The sequence below is a fragment of the Pyrgilauda ruficollis genome, unplaced genomic scaffold, assembly GCF_017590135.1.
Source record: "Pyrgilauda ruficollis isolate IOZ18807 unplaced genomic scaffold, ASM1759013v1 scaffold37, whole genome shotgun sequence".
NCBI lineage: Eukaryota > Metazoa > Chordata > Aves > Passeriformes > Passeridae > Pyrgilauda > Pyrgilauda ruficollis.
This window is the reverse complement of record NW_024525156.1, coordinates 10,750,912-10,769,216: the sequence shown is the minus strand read 5'-3', so window position 1 is coordinate 10,769,216 and position 18,305 is coordinate 10,750,912.

Genomic DNA, 18,305 nt, shown 5'->3' with positions numbered 1-18,305 from the left:
TCTTCTTCAAAATTTTTAGAGAAAAGGCTCCCTAGAAACATCTTAAAGTTCTCTAAAATTTGTCATCATTTGCAAATATTTTAATCTAGAATTTTATAAAATTCTTTATAAAGAAGAATATATAAATATTCTTCTTTACTTCCATGGGCAACAATATTGTAATAGGCTTGCATGGTTCTAGGATTTTGAAACACTAGGAATCCAGATTCTATTAGATTAATAATTTTATTTTAAATAGCTGGGGGTTTTTATAATCATGTAAAAAAAAAAAAAGTGTTCGGAGGAAAAATGGATTGTGATGTGTTATGTGTGTCTTGAAAAAAAAACTAAGTCAAATGCACCCATGTTCTTTGGCCCAGAAAAATTTCTTTTGCATACAAAATATACTACAAAAAACAGCTGCATCCCCTAGCTACTGGAGTTGTTACGTAGACAAGAATTTTGAAATCATGCAGCAGGAGTGCGATTGTTTCCTGAATTCCTGCTTAGATTTTGGCTAAAGTGCAGCTTTTGCTAAGGGCTGAGGTAAGTTAGGAGCAGTACCACTCTGTCAAAGTGTAACATGTAGTCAGGACCATAGCCAGCAAGGGCAAAAGGTGCTAATGCAGTCACCATCCCCTTGCTTGCTGTCCCCATCAGCTATAATCCTGTGTACTGGCTCTCTGACAGTTTCTCCAGAATCTGCTAACTAAAGGAAAAGTACAGACCAAACTTCCAAGCTGGAAAATACATCAGCTTACCCAAAAGAGTTTTTGAAGGAGATCCAGCAGCAGCTTGAATGGTGAAGGTTTTGTGCTTCCCAGTATGTTACAGGGAACACCCACACCATGATGGGGGAGGAAGGATGAGCACCCTGACCATCAGCTTGGTAGCTATTTTGCACATAGGTACACAAGCTGCAGGTTAGAGAATATCTATATTAGAAACACAATTAATTAAGTGATGAATCCGTGAATTTAGATATCTGACAACTCTGTACAAAAGGAATTGAGCCCTTAGATGTTGTATTTGTTTTCTTTGCAAGTGAGCCCAAAAAAAATGAAGTTTAATTCACAGAGTACATTGTCCTAGGAATTTGAGAGATTCAAATGGACCATGACACCACTGACCATTACTTATGATCAGCTGCAACATCACTGGTGTTAATTACCTAAAACCAAACCAAACCAAAACAAAAAATCCCAAAACAAAAAAATGTAACATGCAAAACTTTGCTTGCAACACATTTTCAAGGGTGTTGCAGTTTGATTGGAAGCCATCTTCCTCCAGTATAAAATTTCTAAGCATTAAAAAAACAATTATGGTCAGATGGAAGATATTTACACCCAACAGATGAACAAAGCCAATATAAAAAGAAAGATAAAATTTCAATTGAAACACAGCCTGTGAATCTGTTAATAAACAATGTAACATGCAGTATAGGAATAAGAAGAGACATGATGGTGAATAAGCCATACAGGATAGGTTCAACACTGAGAGTATTTTACAGGCAAATAAAACATCCTACATGTTTTCATTTTGCATACCATGTAGATTTTGCTTATTGAGGGCACATATTAAAGTATTCTGAAATAAAGCATAATGCTTTTAATAATGTACTGATGCAGTTGCTCAATTCATTAATCCCTTAACAGGAACATTTCTTCTTATTAAAACATCTCAAAAGATGCATTTTTCGCATTTAAATCTAAGAATATATGCATGCCCTATTTTGTGTAATTACATTAAAATGCTGCTTAATTTGTTTTCCTTGTTGATTATTAAATAATGATGACAAATTATTAAAGAATAATAATAAAAATATAAAGAATTATACGAATTGAATGGAAATCCAGTGCAGTTGCAGACCTATTTCTTAATCATAATTTTTAACTGTAGTAGACTCCTGTCCCTTTTTGTAATGAGATAAAAAATTCAACTGAACTGTGTAAATTTGGTGAATTATGTCATTCTGAGTTTCCAGTATTGGTTTACTTAAGAAATAGTAATTTATATTGCCTTCAACTTTTACTGACTTCGTGTTAAAAGCTTCCACATTAATTTTAGCATTTAGGTTTATAGGGCAGTAATTACCAGGTGTGCACTTTTCCCTTTGGCATAATATTGACCTAATATTGAATGTTAATAAAGTTTTCTATGAAATTAAACAAAAAAAAAAAAAAAAAAAAAAAGGAAGAAGAAATTATTTAAAGTAGAACATCACAGTATTTGTCTTTCTACATGCTCTGTTGGACCAAGGCAGATTTTTCTTTTTTCCAATATTTATTTCTTTCCAATAGTGTTGACTGGCCCTGCATCAACCCACATTAACAAAATATGACCTCTTTAACCTCTACCTGGCCACCCTACCCAGTGCCACTGACAGCCTCCCAGGTGACAATGTTTCCAAATACCTGATGCATGCAATCCACCACTCTGCCCTTTGGCTGTCACACACCTCACTGCCCTGGCAGAAGGCTTCTCCAGCCTCTGCATTCTGGCTCTTCCCCTCACTGCTGTGTGTTGGAGTTACACTGCTAGGGCTCTCTCTTACAGTTCTCCTCTCCAGCTATCTCAGCTGAGTGTCTGACAGTACAACAAGCACAGGGTGGTAAACTCAGCACAAAGCGTAAATGGACCATGGCAGACAGCTGGCAGATCAATTAGAGATTAGAAGAGTAAGGGTAAGGAGCAAGGAAATCCTGAGAAGACAAAAGAGAAATAAAGACAGAAATGTATTTTAATATGGAATGAAGGGAGTGAACTTTTCTCCAGGTAATTCCTTCTCCATGCCCACATATGTGTGGGCATCTCCTTTCTACCCTGGTTTTTTGGGCTGCTGCACAGATTTTCTTAATGCTGACTTTTGGATTCACAATAGTTTTCTACACCTATAAAATAAAATTAGTCTAGAAGAGACTCTGAAAGATGACTAGAAAACTATTTGACTCTTCAAAAAGCTCGCTAAATTAATTGTAGAAAGTGTCCATTCAAAGATACTACCTTTTTTTTTCAGTGCCATAGAATAGCTGTGCATGTTTGGAATGGGAAACTTTTTAATGAAGAATGGATGTTGTGGTAAGCAATTGCCTCAGGTAGTGGAATCAACACAGAAACCGGATACATTTTAATGACATTTTATATTTCCAGATCTATTTCTAAAAGTGACTATGGAAGGCTTTAATCCTACAAGAACAATGCAAAAAACAGAATGGGAGCTGATTCTCAAACCAACTGAGTCTTTTCAAACCAGCTGTTTTCTTGTACTCGCTCATATAGAGTCCATATTCTTTTAACATGTTTTGCAGGAGCTGTTTCCCACAAAGAAATATGACTTTTTTTATTACTAAGAGTGAGAGCAGGTTGGCTTTCTAGCAAGGTATTGGAATCAAAGCTCCATCCTGGACACAGACATAGATTTTGCTTGGGCTGAAATCTTGCACAGAGGACAGAGCTGATTTCTGTTTTGAGCTGAACAAGAGATATCGTGCACCATTTATTTTATAGACCTAAAAATTTGATCTTTTAGCCAATACAGGGAAACAAGCATGCAGAGGACCTTTGCACAACATGGATCCAATGATGAGTTATGTGTAATTTGCAGCAATTAAAAAAGAATATCTATAGAAGTCAGAAATATGTATGACTACATTAACTTCTACTACAGAATCTTTTAGACAAAAGTGGTTAAGCGGTGCAAGTACACTAGTAAATCTTGGAAATTCATCTCTTGATAGCCTCTGAGTTCCTTATTTTCTCACAGCTCAGAAAAAATCACAGCTAAACCAATGTTTAAATTTCACCACAAAGGCAAGAGCAACTTGGCAGAATTTAGGGGCAGACCATTTCTTTCATTCAGCCATTGGATACCAGCAGAGGTCACTGAGCACAGGATGTCCTGTTACTGGTCAGGCTTAATTTTTATGTAATATCTCCATTGCCAGACTGATTTTTAAGTTCATACACATGGTAGGAGTCCTAGTATTCCTGGAGAGCTAACCACGCAGATCAAACAAAAGATGAAAAGAGATGGTGCACTGGGATATATCATTTGAAGACAGTTGGGATTATTCAATGATAATGATGCTCAAATGAATTAATTATATCTACAGTACGGTAAACATGAATACTTCCCTTTTGCTTTTCCTCCCAACACTTATTATAAAGCATAACCAAAAAGTATATGTCTGCCCAGAAGGAATAAACTTTAATAATTGCTCATTTATCCAACACTAAAATTTATAAAGTTCATTTTTTCGCCCCTTTATAACTAATCCTGTCAAACATAACACTGGCCAATTTTATTTTAGAGTTTGGAAGTATCTCTTCGATACTGTATCATTACAAGTTAAATCAACTTTAAAAAGAATAATTATTAGTTGAAAGAGCAAGAATTGAAGGAAGGCAACAGATAAATTTTTAGATTAAATTCAAGGAATGAGGTGAAATCCCTGAGGCTGTTGTGTAAATGAAAGTTCATGATGATCTCAAAAATACATATAATCTTTGTTATGAGTAATAATACAATTTCTAAATGCCATGGTATCTGAGTCTTTGTTGCCCCTCCCACCGTTGGAATAACTGACTTAGCTGAAGGATAGCTTTTGAAACATAGAAGGTACACACTTCAACTCAGTGCAAAAAACCCAAAAAAAAATATCTCAGAATAGACAGCCACTTCTTGCTTATTTATTATAACTGAGCTCTCTCTAGGGCTGTGAGTAGACATATGAGCAGTTAATCATCTGTTAGGCACTTTATAAACATTAAAATTTTTTCTTCATAGCACCCAAGGGTTTCAGCTATCTTAATTTATTTTAGGAGTCATATTCTGAGAACTTCCTAGAGGATTATATTATTCAAACCCCCATGTTTACACTTTGAGTGAAACTGAATTTGCAGGAAAATCAACAGTAATATTCTGAGCTAATAGCAGGCTAGAAATTATTGGATATTGAATGGATAACAGAAAAATGAATGCAGACATAAAACAAGGGTTGGGTGAAAACTACCGCAGAGATGAAGAAGAGATGGCAATGTACATATGTTTGGCTGAAGGTTGATGCAATTTCTGCTTTACAGTTTTACACTAGATCTTTAGAATCTGGAATAAGCTCTTTCTATAGGTTTCCTGCATGACACAAATTACTACATACATGTTACCATCTAGACTGGCACTGCACAAAGTATAATAGAAGAGCTCATTGCGTTTCACCTTCTGAAGAGTCTACCTTTGGGGAAAAAAAAAAAAAAAAAAAAAGGGAAGGAAGAAAAGGAAATTCATACTTTTTGAAATGCCTTTATTACCAAAAAGTAGGATTAAAAACCAACAAAACCCCCAAAACAAACAGCAATTTAGGCCAATAACTAATCACAGCCCACAATGCAGACCTTTCTGTCCAACTACAAAATACCACCCAAACCCATGAAGAAGAAGGTGAAGAAGGACCAGCCTCTGCCCTAAAATGTCCATCTTGCTCTATTTATATTACTATATTCTAAAACCCCAAACTCTAAATGTTCCATTCTGTGATATTACACACTTCTAATCACTGGGATTACACACCTGTAATTCCAGTGCTATCAATCAATTTTGGAAGCCTTCTCTACAGCCTCAGGTCAAATGCAGTGCTCTTCTGGGGGTCAGAGTGTGTCAACACAGAAAGTCTAAAATTCTCAGCATCCAGAACTCCAATAGACACCAAACTTCTTAGAGTTCAAGGAGCATCTGGTCAGTGCTTTTGTCCATATTATAGAGGTTATATAGTCCTGAGGAGCAGAATTCTATGATTCTAGGATTATTCAAGAAAAAAAAGGAAATTCCCTCAGCCATTACCAGACGAAAAAAACCCAAAACAACATTCTATCTGAAACAAAAAAAAAAAAAAAAAAAAGCTGGGTCACAAAGTCTGATGTTTCGAAATTGAGGAAAACAGTAGTTGATACTTCATTTTTTTTTTAATGTAGAGAGATTAGCTCATTTATCTTATGGCAGAAAGCAACATTTCAGAAATAACAGATATAAAAGGGTAATACAAAATGGAATCAGTAATATTCCACAGCTAGAATTGTTAGTCTTTAGCGAGTACACTTTTTTTTTTTTGCTTCATCCCTTGTATTGCTATACAGTTGAGGACTTTCCCTAACACTCAATCACATATTAAGCACATGGAAAGAGGAATTTTATCTCAGCTTTTAGGATGATAAAAGACAAATATTCATCTGATCTCCACCACAAGACAGTCCCACAGTCAAACATCCCTTTACCATAAAGGTCCTGTCTTCCTCTGCAGTCATTTTGCCTCCTTGAACAGAAAAATTCTGCTGGAAGTCTCTTGTCTAACTATTGAATACTGCTGAGAAAGTGAATGGTGAGTTCATGAAGAAAGCCTTCTGGAAATTAAAATCTCATCTCTCACTTCTGAAACAGGTTTAGTAAAGCTCAGGAAAAAAAAGCGTTTTGTTGATTGCTTGCAAAGTTTTTCATAAAATTTGCAAATGTGCCAGAAAGATGCTAGCAAATTTTCCAAACATTTTAAAAATCTGTCAAAAACAAAGAAAGAAAAACCCAAATAAACAGAAAACATTATTGTCTTCCATCAGAAACAAACAAAACAATCACAGTATTAAGAAATATTCCAGCTACACCTTTGCTCGCAATCAGGGGCAGTAGCTTGGAATCAACAGCTAATTTTTCTTCCTTGTATCTTGCCAATTCTGCAACTTTCTGTACTTCCAGATAACAGACCTATACTCTCTACACTTTCATTTTTCTTTCTGGACTAAACAGAGTAAGTGTTCCCAGTTTTATCTTATAAAATAAACACTATCCTTCTCTGTTCACCCTAAGAAGTCAACTGGTTTGGTTGGGGTTTTTTTTTGGTTGTTTTTTTTTTTTTTTTTTACTAATTTATATTTTATTTCCTTGAATATAACAAAAAAGAGTTACAGAGACCATTTCAATCTTTTTTTTTTTTTTCCCCAAAGGAAGGGCTTTAATAATCTTTAGTAGAACTAATACATTATCATAGGCATTACACACTACCTTCTATGTTCTACACTCCAAACACACAGAACCTTAATCTGTTTATTAATATTTTGCAGCTTTAATAAAAAGTTATCAGTTTATTTGTAAACTGTCATTCAGCCAGGTCAACAGTGTAAGTGAGCCATGATGAAATAATTAATGCTGTTTTTCGAGTATTATTATTGGTCTTCAAATTCTCTGGCTAAATTCATGGAGAAAGAGAAGGAATACGTCTCTAAACAATTTGATGCACCTCTCCACAAAGTCAAGCAGTTATTACCTCTGTGTGTTCCCCTAAATTCTGAAGCAGAGTAACACAAATCAACTTTGAGGCTTAAAGGAGAGTGCAGGACATAAACACTCAGGTTTCAAATAGTCCTCTTCAAAAAAAAACAAAGGCAGCTTTCAACCATTTTCTGATGGCAATATCCAAGATAACAAGTGCACAAAAGAGTTTTTCAGAGGAAATGTTACACTTCGTGCCTGTTGTCACTGCAGACATCCTCCTGAAGTGTATGAGGCATGATCCTCATATTAACAAAGCTGATGATAACTTCAAGAATTTTAGAGGGAAGGCATGACTTGCTGTTACTATGACTTCCTGCTGAGGATTTCAGCCCTTGATTAGGACCGACAGATGACATCAGTGGAATAGTAGCTATACTTAATAAAACTGTTAAGCTTCTTAATGGAAATTTCTACAGTTTATGCACTTCAGTCTGCACTGTGAGGCCTTGAGCTAAAGATTCAAAATCAGGTATAACCTTTAGATTATAAGCACTCTTAGAAAATATGTACATACCTATGATTGCACTGTTTGCATGGTGGCTGAAGTGGCGACATAAAAAGCAATTACCTGCTTTTAGTACCACAGGAATCAAGGAAAGAAACCCTGCAATTCTCTAAGAAATCATATCTGTTTTGACTTGTTATGTGCTGAAAAGATGAAAAATAATAGCAAGAATTGAGAACAAGATCTAGACTTGTACAGGGGCAAAGAAACCATTCTTTCCAGCCACCCATTTTAATAAAGGCATTGGAACACGTTTGATTTTAGTCCCATTATGGAATAAATACACAATTTTGGAACCTCAAAGCTCCATGAAATGAATCTGCCACATTCTCAAGGTCTCTCTAGTATACGGTGCTTTTTGAAATCTGGTCCTTTCTTTTTGTCTTCAAGAGACAGCTTCTTAAAATTGAAAACTGTGACACATGATAACCAATAAACCCTAGAGAGATTTTTGCGTGTATTTGCATAACTTTGCTCCCTTGAAAAGCAATAATGCAAATATGAAGCAGACCCCTTATTATTTACACATTTTAAAGCCACCAACATACATTTGTTTTTGACTTTTGTTCAATTAGCCTAATCTCCTACAAACCCATTTGTAGTAATCAGTATTTACTGCCATGACACATATGGGCATGAGTGGAACTAATCATCTGCAGGCTGTCCCTGCTGCTGAGCTGAACAAACAAGCTGTTCAAGACTTTTTCCTGCAAACATTTCTGCTTCATAAATCAATGGGAACCTAATGTAACATTTTCCTTTTTTTTTTTTTTTCCAGAGACTAAACTGAGATTCACAAGCTCATTTCTGAATGTCACTGAAAAAAAAAAAAAGAAAAAGAAAAAGAAAGACATGGATCCAAAGCAGACAACAAACAAGCATGCCAGTCCAACTGCAGTTTTAATCTATAAAATTAATATTATGTGTTCTGGTGCCTACACCTGTGACAGATGGTCAACAGAGAAGAAAACTATCCCTATCAGAACTGCCGAGTTCTGAAATCCCAATGCACAAACCACAGATGGCACTGGCAGAACAGTTCAAAGAAGTAGGGATCCAGAAATAGACTTTTTCTTTTCTGTGTTGCACTCTTAAAATGTGTGGGCACTATTTGCAAATTACCTAAAATCAAACACATCTTTGGGTTAAAGCAACTTGTCAGCCTTCATTAATATAAATGTTAGATAGTAGGTCAGGGGCATGCTAAGCCAATAGACTGATCAATTCTTTTTACATTTCAGTGCTCAGAATTTCCATTGACTTCAGGGAAGGATTGCGGATCACAGACCCTGAACATTTTTGTGCTACGCACAAGTAATGAAGGTACAGCTTTGCTCTCCAGGTAAATGATCAGCCTTGGAAATCTATTTATTGTTCGAAAACGTCACTATATGTGTGTGGATACAGGTTCCCTGATCAAATTTTGAAGCCATGAATGCTACAAGAATGTTTGGAGGACTTCAAGTGATTGCTCTATTTCACCTTTGTGTGTGAGTCTGAGCCTCTAGATCCCTAGACAGATCTGTCAAATGAAGCCCAGGACCTACGTCTGTAGAGGTAAATAAAAAAGGCACTTGTTGCCTGGGAGAAAAGACATAATAATAGCAGGATTGAAATGCAATGAATTTTTATTATGGAATGAGAGAAATTACTTCTTTAAAACAACCAACACACTCATAGCTCCATATATGCAGTGTCTTCCCTTTGACCCACCACAAGAGTTTGAGTGTAAGAGGATAAATTATTATAAACAGAAATCTAAATAAACAGTGTTGTTGGCGGGACTACCTCATCAAAATGTTAGAAAATCAAGCACAGCCAATTTCTGATGAATTTCAGGAGAGCAGCCAGAGATTCACGCCTGTGTCAGTACGGAGGTGGGTATTTAATTGTGTCTTGAGTGCAGAAACAGTGTTTCTCCCAAGTGATTAAAAATAGATTTAACAAGTGGGCTTTTTTTCTTCCATCAGAAATGAAAGAAAGAAGATGGGATAAAACAGCATGAAAGGTTAGAAAACACCAATTTAAAAAAAATAAAGAACAAAAAATGAATTTAGCTTTTAGGCCCTAAGTGTAACAGTCTAGGGCTATTGCTTCCATGGGATTGCTGATCTCTGCAGAGCAAAGAGTAGAATGAGGACAGGAGGGACGTAGGGAGGGACGAAAGGAGGGAGAGAAGGAAAAGTCCTCCCTTGGCTCAAGGAGGATCTCCAGTCCTTTGAACAGTGTGTGAGGTGGCTGTAAATGCAGCTCACAGCTGGAAACTAATTTGCATGCTTTCCTGAAAGTGAGTGAAGGAATGAAGAGAGAGAGAGGGAGCCCATGGCTTTGAAATTGCTGTGGGATGTGTGTCTGTTCTCCTTACTTCATCAGTTGCAAAGGAAGCCTCAAGAGGTTAAGACAAGGTCAGTTGCTGCTGATTTTGTTTCCTAACCTCACAATACCAGTCCAAGTCTAGTTTATATGAATTAATTTGTCTGTACATCCAAATCTTCCACTGTAGACAGCAGTTTACTGTGCCAGTGGCATATAATCAATATAGAAAGGCAAGGTTGCAGAGAGAAATAAATTCTTGGGAGAAGCAAGGACCAATTGCTTGTGATGCTTTGGACAATAGAAAAAATTGGAAAGAAATAGAAACACACAAGTAAGGGAACAAAGTGTGAGCTAATAGATAATAGCTCCTTTAAGACAAGAACAAAGCTGCAAAATGTCAGTGCCTATTGGTCTCCACTGCATACAAATATGAAGATTAAATGCACTCCATTACAGGGCAGTCTGTGACAGTAACCAGCAAACACTTGATAATTAAAACATTAAAAAGCCATCAGCTACAAAGGACAATCTCAGCTGTAATGAACACCACTGAAATGACAACACTGTTCACAAAACAAATCAATGCACTTTAAGCTTTGCAGCTGGATTAATGCAAGCAGAAAGGAGGCTGGATTAAAAAAAAAAAGTCATTAACTGCTGCTTTATGTCACAAACCTTGGAGACGCACTCTTCCACAGGATGCTAAGAAACACTGACATCATCATCTTGACAGACAGTCATTCTCCTATTAGGTGGCAGCCCTACTTTAGACAATAACAGAAAATAATTTTCCTATTCTGAGGGCCTAATTAAAGAGAGGAGAGGGGAAAATGAAGCGGAATTTTCAGAGAGCTAGCAAATACATTCTAAACAAAAATTCAGAAAGCAAATAATAGCAGACAGCTGAGTGTCCACTTACTTCAAAAATCCAGATTAACCCCAGCAGAAAACAGTCAGTCAAGACTGTGGGTTTGTTTTCTAGATGACAATTAATCTAGAGTTCTTCTTCCTGTCTAACAGTTGGATTTCTGTACTGGAATTCCCCCCAGACCCTTTACTACATCCAACTGATATAAAGTCATGATTTAAAAATAAATCTCTCTTAAATTTTATATCTCTACTTATTTCATGTTGTTTAGTTATGCTTGTAAATTCACCTGTGTTGATTGCAAATGTAATCCCTTAACAGAGAGGAAGTGCACTTGGGAAAGTCTGTGTTTGTTAAAAATAAAGTATTGAATGGAAGAATTTAATGAAAAATTCTGCTTTTCAAACAGCTTTTTAAAGCAATAATTCCTATATGATTCTATAAAGGCTTTCTCTGCCAAGTAGTAGCCAAAAAGATTACTTTGGTTCTGTTTTTTTTTTTTTTCAAAACTTGTCTAGCATCTGAAAATCACAAGACTTGTACAAGGAAATTTAGTTTTAGTCTTACTGATTCAAAACACAGCAACCATCAGAAAATTATGAGTTTGTTCCAATAAAAAATGAAAAATGAAATTGCAAAATATATCTGCCTTTCCACATGAAACTTGCTAATAAAATACACACAACCATGAAGCAAAAACCCTCAGGTACCAAAGTAAGCTTCAGGCAGATTCTGTCTTAGAAAAGAGATAGGCATTTGTACACAAATTATTATTAACATTTGAGAACAAATTTGAAGGGTGTTATTTAAAAAATGCACTTTCTTCATCTTAAATATTCCATTAAGCAGTTTATTGTTCATACACTCATATAGTTTTTCTGTTGCTTTTACATACTTTTACTTTTTTAGATTATATTGCCATTTTTAATAACAAAAGCAACCCCCTTTATGGATTATAAATTGTAACCTCCATATCACTTCATCATTAATCCTGTATGAATAACACTATGTCCTGAACAACAACTTCAAGAACAAACAAGCTAATATGAAAGTTATGAGAGATAAATACTAATGCATTAACAGCTGTCTGCATTCTTGAAATGGCTTAGCCCAGATTCCTGAGAAATGTTAAAGGATATTACCAATAAAACCTCCATTTGTCAAACCCTTCCAACCGGTAGTACCACCCTTGAGGCAGGAATATCTGAACTGATTTTTAATTGGTCCCTGAACCCTCAGCTTTCAACCAAATTAACACAGTTTTATTTAAATATTAATATAAGACAAAGCTGGCTTTCCTTAAAAACAGGGCATAGTAATTGCAGTAGTTCAAGAGCTGATACCCAAGGCTCAGCCCCAGTCACCTGTTCAGAGAGTTGAGTTGTCCAGAGGGAATGGTAATGCCTGATGCAGGCTCTGGAGGTATGAGGCCACTGGCCAGGCTGCTTTATGGTGACACTATTGGTGTTCATGACACTGCTGTCATCTGCTTCCCACCATGGGTGCCAGAGGCGTAGCACTATGGTAGGCACCACTGCTTTAACTCAGATGACATTTCTAGCATTTTCATAATAACCACTTTTTGTCTTTTCTATTACAGCCTGGTTCCCATGCCACTGTATCCCTGTAAGGATATAAACATTTATCTTTAAATTTATTTGTTAAATTAATTGAAGAGTTTGCTTCAAACTGGTATGCTCTTAAACCTGAACATTCCCCTGCATGTAAGTTTTTATGTTCAAATAAATATATTAACAGAAAAGTTTAGATTTTCCTAAAAAATACAGGGGTTTAATAAGTAACATAAGTGCAATTTTAAACAACAGACCTTTATCCTTTAATTATAGATAGTGTAGGTATTTCAAGAGAAAGTCAAGATGGGAATAATTTTGTGGTTTCCTATTGATGCACTTCATGTTTAGTAAAATTAATTTCATTTGCTGCATAATCTTTAAAAAATGAAAACAAAAGCCTAGAAAATGTGGTCAAATAATTACTATAGTCCTGTGTTTCTCAGATTATTCAGCATTCATATCTGTTTTCTGTTCCCAAGAGACCAAACTAAACAAAAACATGGTCAAATAGAGAGTATTATAGCATTAATTTGAAAGATCACAACCCTTTAGCTTCTTAAGCTAGTCTACTAGAAAAGCAGGAACAATGTTGTAATGGGAAGGACACGGGCAAAATACTTGCTAAAAGAACATAGCCTTCAAGAATATTGCAATGCACTTAATGCAGATAAGAGACAAATGTTTCAAATAATTAAAAAAATAGATAGACCTCATCAAGGTATTACTTAATTATAGAATTGCTTTATGTCATTTTCAAGGTGTATATATGTCTGTTATATCTATTTCTTGAACTAGATTTTCAGAGCAGGAATGGAATATTTGTTTTGATTTGTTCAATGCATAGGATTAGGAGGTCAATATGTGACATAATTTCTAGCTAATACTAGTTAATCTTATCTAATTTGAGATCTAACCACTTGCTAGCATCTCCAAATGTCAGTCGTTATTTATGCAAAATCCCTGGGAATATAATACCATAAATATTGCTTGCGTTAGTGAAGTTGAAGCTTCTGCTTTATTTAAAAAGGAAATGGAAAGTTCAGATCTTAAGAAAGTGAACCTTTTCTCATCAACATTGGTAAGATATAAGACTAGAATAATGAATGACTTAACTGTCCAGTGGTCGTGTTAATGCCCTACAAAAAATTGGCATGGGAATAAAAAAATGCTTACAGAACTTTGATATGATTTTTTATAAAGTAAATCTGTTTTATGATATTAACTCTATTATCTCAGCATATTACTTCCAATGAAAGCCAACATATGAATATGAATAAACAATTATATTAAAATTTTCAAGAATTCTAGAACATTCTAATACTTCTTGACTTTGCAGTTTTACTGTCTATCCTATCTAACAGCAGTAAATTAAGCACTGAACTTAACCCCTTCATTTCTTATGCTGCGGCAGGCTGAGTTTGCTTTAGATTTCCTCGTGTAGCATACCAAAGGAAGGGTTTTCTCATCTGAGCCCGGCAAAGATGACTTTTTCACCCGCACCCTTTGGTCAGGCAGTCCATAATAAATTCTCACCACAATGTTGCCCTTGTTGCTTTGTTCTCTACTTCTGACCCCCACACCCTCAATACGTTTGTCACCTGTCTTGGGGGCTGAAGAGCTCCATACATCTGAGCTGCTCCTTAGTGTGCTGGCAACCCCATCTCCTTTTCCTTGTTCCCTGTCTTTCCTAAGGAGCCTGTATCCAGACATCAATCCACCATCAAGCCCTTCAGACTCACAGGCTGTCCCCATCTCAGTTATTACAATCACATCTTAGTTTCCAATCACACACACCACATGTAGTCCTCCTGCTGGTTTACTAGGCTGTGTGCATTTGTGTGCAGGAACTTCAGAACTGCCTTTTGACACTTGTTTCACCCTTTCCAAAAGCCCTTGTACTCCCATCACAGTGCCCCATGTCCTTATTATCCCTGATTTCTACTTTTTCAGTTACCTGCAAGCTGGCATCATCATTCTCAATGTATCTGGTTTAATATTCTTTACAATAGACAAGCAAGACTGGGGCAAAGATGCTTTTAGGCCATTACTGTCTAGTGAGCCCCATCTCTTGCTAGCAGTTCTCATTCCTCAGAGACCTGTGGTTAAAAAAAGCCAAGACACCACCCATGACACCAGGCAGTTGCTAACTCACAGTGTGTATCCATTGCTACTTGAGTCCTGTTCCTTTAGTAGGAGAACTGAGAGAAACACCATTTGGCTTTCCATGTCCTTATCTTTGTCTCCAGACTACTGTAGTCCCCCTCCAATTTCTTCCCAGGTCTCTCTCAGAAGAGACTCACCTGGACAAAATGAACAGGAGCCTCAGAGTTGAGAAGCCCTTGGCAGTCTCACCAGAATATTCCTTCCTGCCCCAGTCCAGGATATTTGCAAACAGCAAACCTCACGACAAGCAAATGTGCCTTAGGACCTCTGGTCAGATGTGGGGTGCTCCCACCCTGCAAAAGGGAACATCCAACCATCACCACACTGCACCTCCCCCTTGTGCTGTGCTCTGTGCATGCCCAGTTCACTCTGAGGCCTCTCTGAATGGAGCTTGTTCCCTTACACAGGATATTACTATTAATCCTGTGAGTTCAGATCTGAGGGTAGATAAGGAATCATTCTTTTGTTGCCAGATGTCACAAGCTTCATGCCTCTCCCATCTTGTAAGTCTTTATCCATCACTCATTTGAACATGGTCTCCACCTGTCCCTCCTTCCCTGCATCACAGGGTTCAGATCTTCCCTCATCAGGGCTCCTTGTGAAGCCCCTGTCAGGATCACGTTCATTCCCCCTGATAGCATACAGTCCACTCCATTCCCCCTGCAGCTCCTTACCCTGACTCAGGGCCCTGATCAATCTCTGCTGCTGGTGCCCCTGGAGAGGCGTTCCATTTCTCCTTGCTGCCACAGACTTGACTGCTGCATTCCCTGCAAGAGTTCTGCCTGGGCAGAGACATATCACTAGTAATCCACTTCTAATTTTTGACTGTATAGAAGCTGTAAATGTTTCCTTGCACTTCTTTTGCCAAGCTAAAATAGATACAGTATTTCTAACTTTCAGCAATAGGTTTTTGGTTTGTGGTTTTTTTTTTTTTTTTGTTTGTTTGGTTTTTTGTTTGTTTGTTTGTTTTTGTTTTGTTTTGTTTGGGGTGTTTTTGTTTGTTTGTTGGGGTTTTTTTGGGTTTTTTTTTGTGTAATTCCCCTTATACTTAAAAAGCTTGGGTTCTCTCATGATAAACTCCTGTCAGTGATATCCTTTTTCTCTGCAGATACACAAAGGTCTGCACTCCCTGGCACATGACCAATCTTGTTGCAGTGGAAGCTATGTAATAGTGTCCCTGATAGAACTGATAGGTCCCAGGATAGACTTTAATGAGGTGCAATGTATAGTTTACCAAAGGTAGAGAAAAGAATTAGCACATTATTTCTTAGAATGCATATTTCAAGAAAGCAGGAATCTCCTAGTTGATGATAAGGGAAAACTAACATATAGTATTGTAGCAAAATGCCTCTCAAACTACAGATAAATTCTCCTTATCCATGCAACTCCAAAAGAGCCAACGTGAAGAAATATCAAAAAACTATTCACAGTTTTCTATTATTTTTGTCCTCCAAGCCACTTGCCCACTGCCTCTTGCCATCTTCAGCCTCTCCACCCCACCCCAGCCCTCAAGTGGCCTGAGAGGTGAATTGGTGCTGAAAAAGGCAAAGATCATGGGCTGGGATAACAAGATAAGGTATAATTTACTGGAAAAAGCAATAAGATAAGAAAAGGAAGAGCAATGGCAATGATATTAAGAACAAAAGTGTATGAAAGAGAGAGTGATTCTGGCAGAATGCTGCTTCCCAAATCCCCCTTCCCTGCACCTGACAATGACCTGAGGTGGTATAGAATAACCTCTCCGTTTTAGCCATGCCTCCTCCTGATTACTGCAAAAATTACCCCATAACCAGAACACTAGTAAAATGCCTAAATCCCATTTTTAAAAACCGATTATTTTGAAAATTTTGAAAGGGAAATCTCCACCTGTTACTTCAAACACTCAGTTCTCCATTAAGAGAACTCATATTAATATTTCTCATATTAAGGTGAGATAAATGTCCTGGCCATGATATCTTAAAAGGACAAACTTTTAAAGCAGTCTAGTTTTTCACTGTAGTTTAAGGACATACATTTGGACTCTCTTTCTTCTACATTTAGCTTAAAGTTATTCTTCCACTAGAAAGCTTTCTGACAAAAGCACTAATTACATAGCCTTTCTTGCCTACAAGCTTATTATTTCTGGGAAATCTTAAACCACTGAGGTATCACAGTCCTCCCCAAGCACAAATTTTCCACAAACTGAGTAATGGCATGTCTATTATGATACCGTCACTTACATGCCTTTCAAAAGAGATTGCAAAAATTCAGATAAAATTCATCAGAGTTTCCTTCCTAAGAGAAAAAGGAATCAATCATCATTCACTAAACTTTAACAATGATTCTTAATGAAAACCATTAATCCAAGCATATAATTAGTGGAAGTAATATAAATGAAAAATGTTTAAAAACATGAGGAATAAAGACTGCAATAGTGGAAAATTATACACAATGCTTTCAAAATAAGTTAGTTTCTTAACAAATAGGTAGCTTTCCCCCCCTTCTTTCAAAAAAAATTCTGTTTAAAAGAGGAAGAGATGGAAAGAGCCAGTTAGTTACATAAAACCAGAGACTACTAGGAATTATGTGATGTTCCTCAGTCCTTGACTTCCACGCATACTCAGCATGAGATTCCCAAAAGCACACTGCAACAGCCTGGATATGTTGGTTTCACTGTAAAATAAAGATGTTCATTTCATCTAATGGTGAAGAGCCCTGATTCCATCCCATATGGAAATGGCCTGGAATTATTCACAGAATCATCAATCATTTTTATCCCATCATGTAGTTTCATTGCATAGCGCTCCAGCTCTCAATATATCTCTTAAATTATATGAATTTAAAAAAAAAAACCCAAACATCTGTTTACTTAGTAATTTAATTTATCAGGTACTTACAGTGTGTAAAGCTTGGTGATGCTGAAAAACTTTTATTTGAGAGAAATTTTCCATCGAAAAGCTGTGTAAATTATGTAGAACAAAATAAACACAATTGCTGTGTCAAAAAGGTAAGTGGAAAATCTTCCTAGCAGCTGGAGCTGGAATTTTTTGTTTGTTTGTTTTGTTTTCTGACAATAAGGAAAAAATTCATTACTGATCATGTAACTTCAGGTGTTGTTTTGACCCATAAGACTACTTCCTTGTGAAAGATCTTGAATGTGATTCTCTATCACAATGAAAGAAATTACAATCTTCAAGAACAGGTATTTCTTGTAAAATTTCTTGTAAAGAAATTTTAAGGGAAGTAATAGTAATAAATCAAATAAAAACAAATTCAAATTTTGTGAGAATTGAGTTTCATTCACTACAATGTTTCATCTATGTAACTCATTTGACTTCAGTAAAGCATGAAATTTCTGATCTAGACAGATGAATGGATAGAGAAAATGAGGCCTTCTAAGATCTTCCTATTTTTTTCTAATTTAGAGAGTTCTGTACAAACTTCACTGCTTTTGAAAATACTCAGTCCATCAAAAAAATTATTTTCTACATAAGGTTCCTCTGTTAGCCATCTATTTTTAATGTCTTTCAGTTTTCAAAATCAGAAACAGCATTATGTTGACCTACCCCAAGAAAAAATGAACATTTCTTACTGGGTTATATAAAG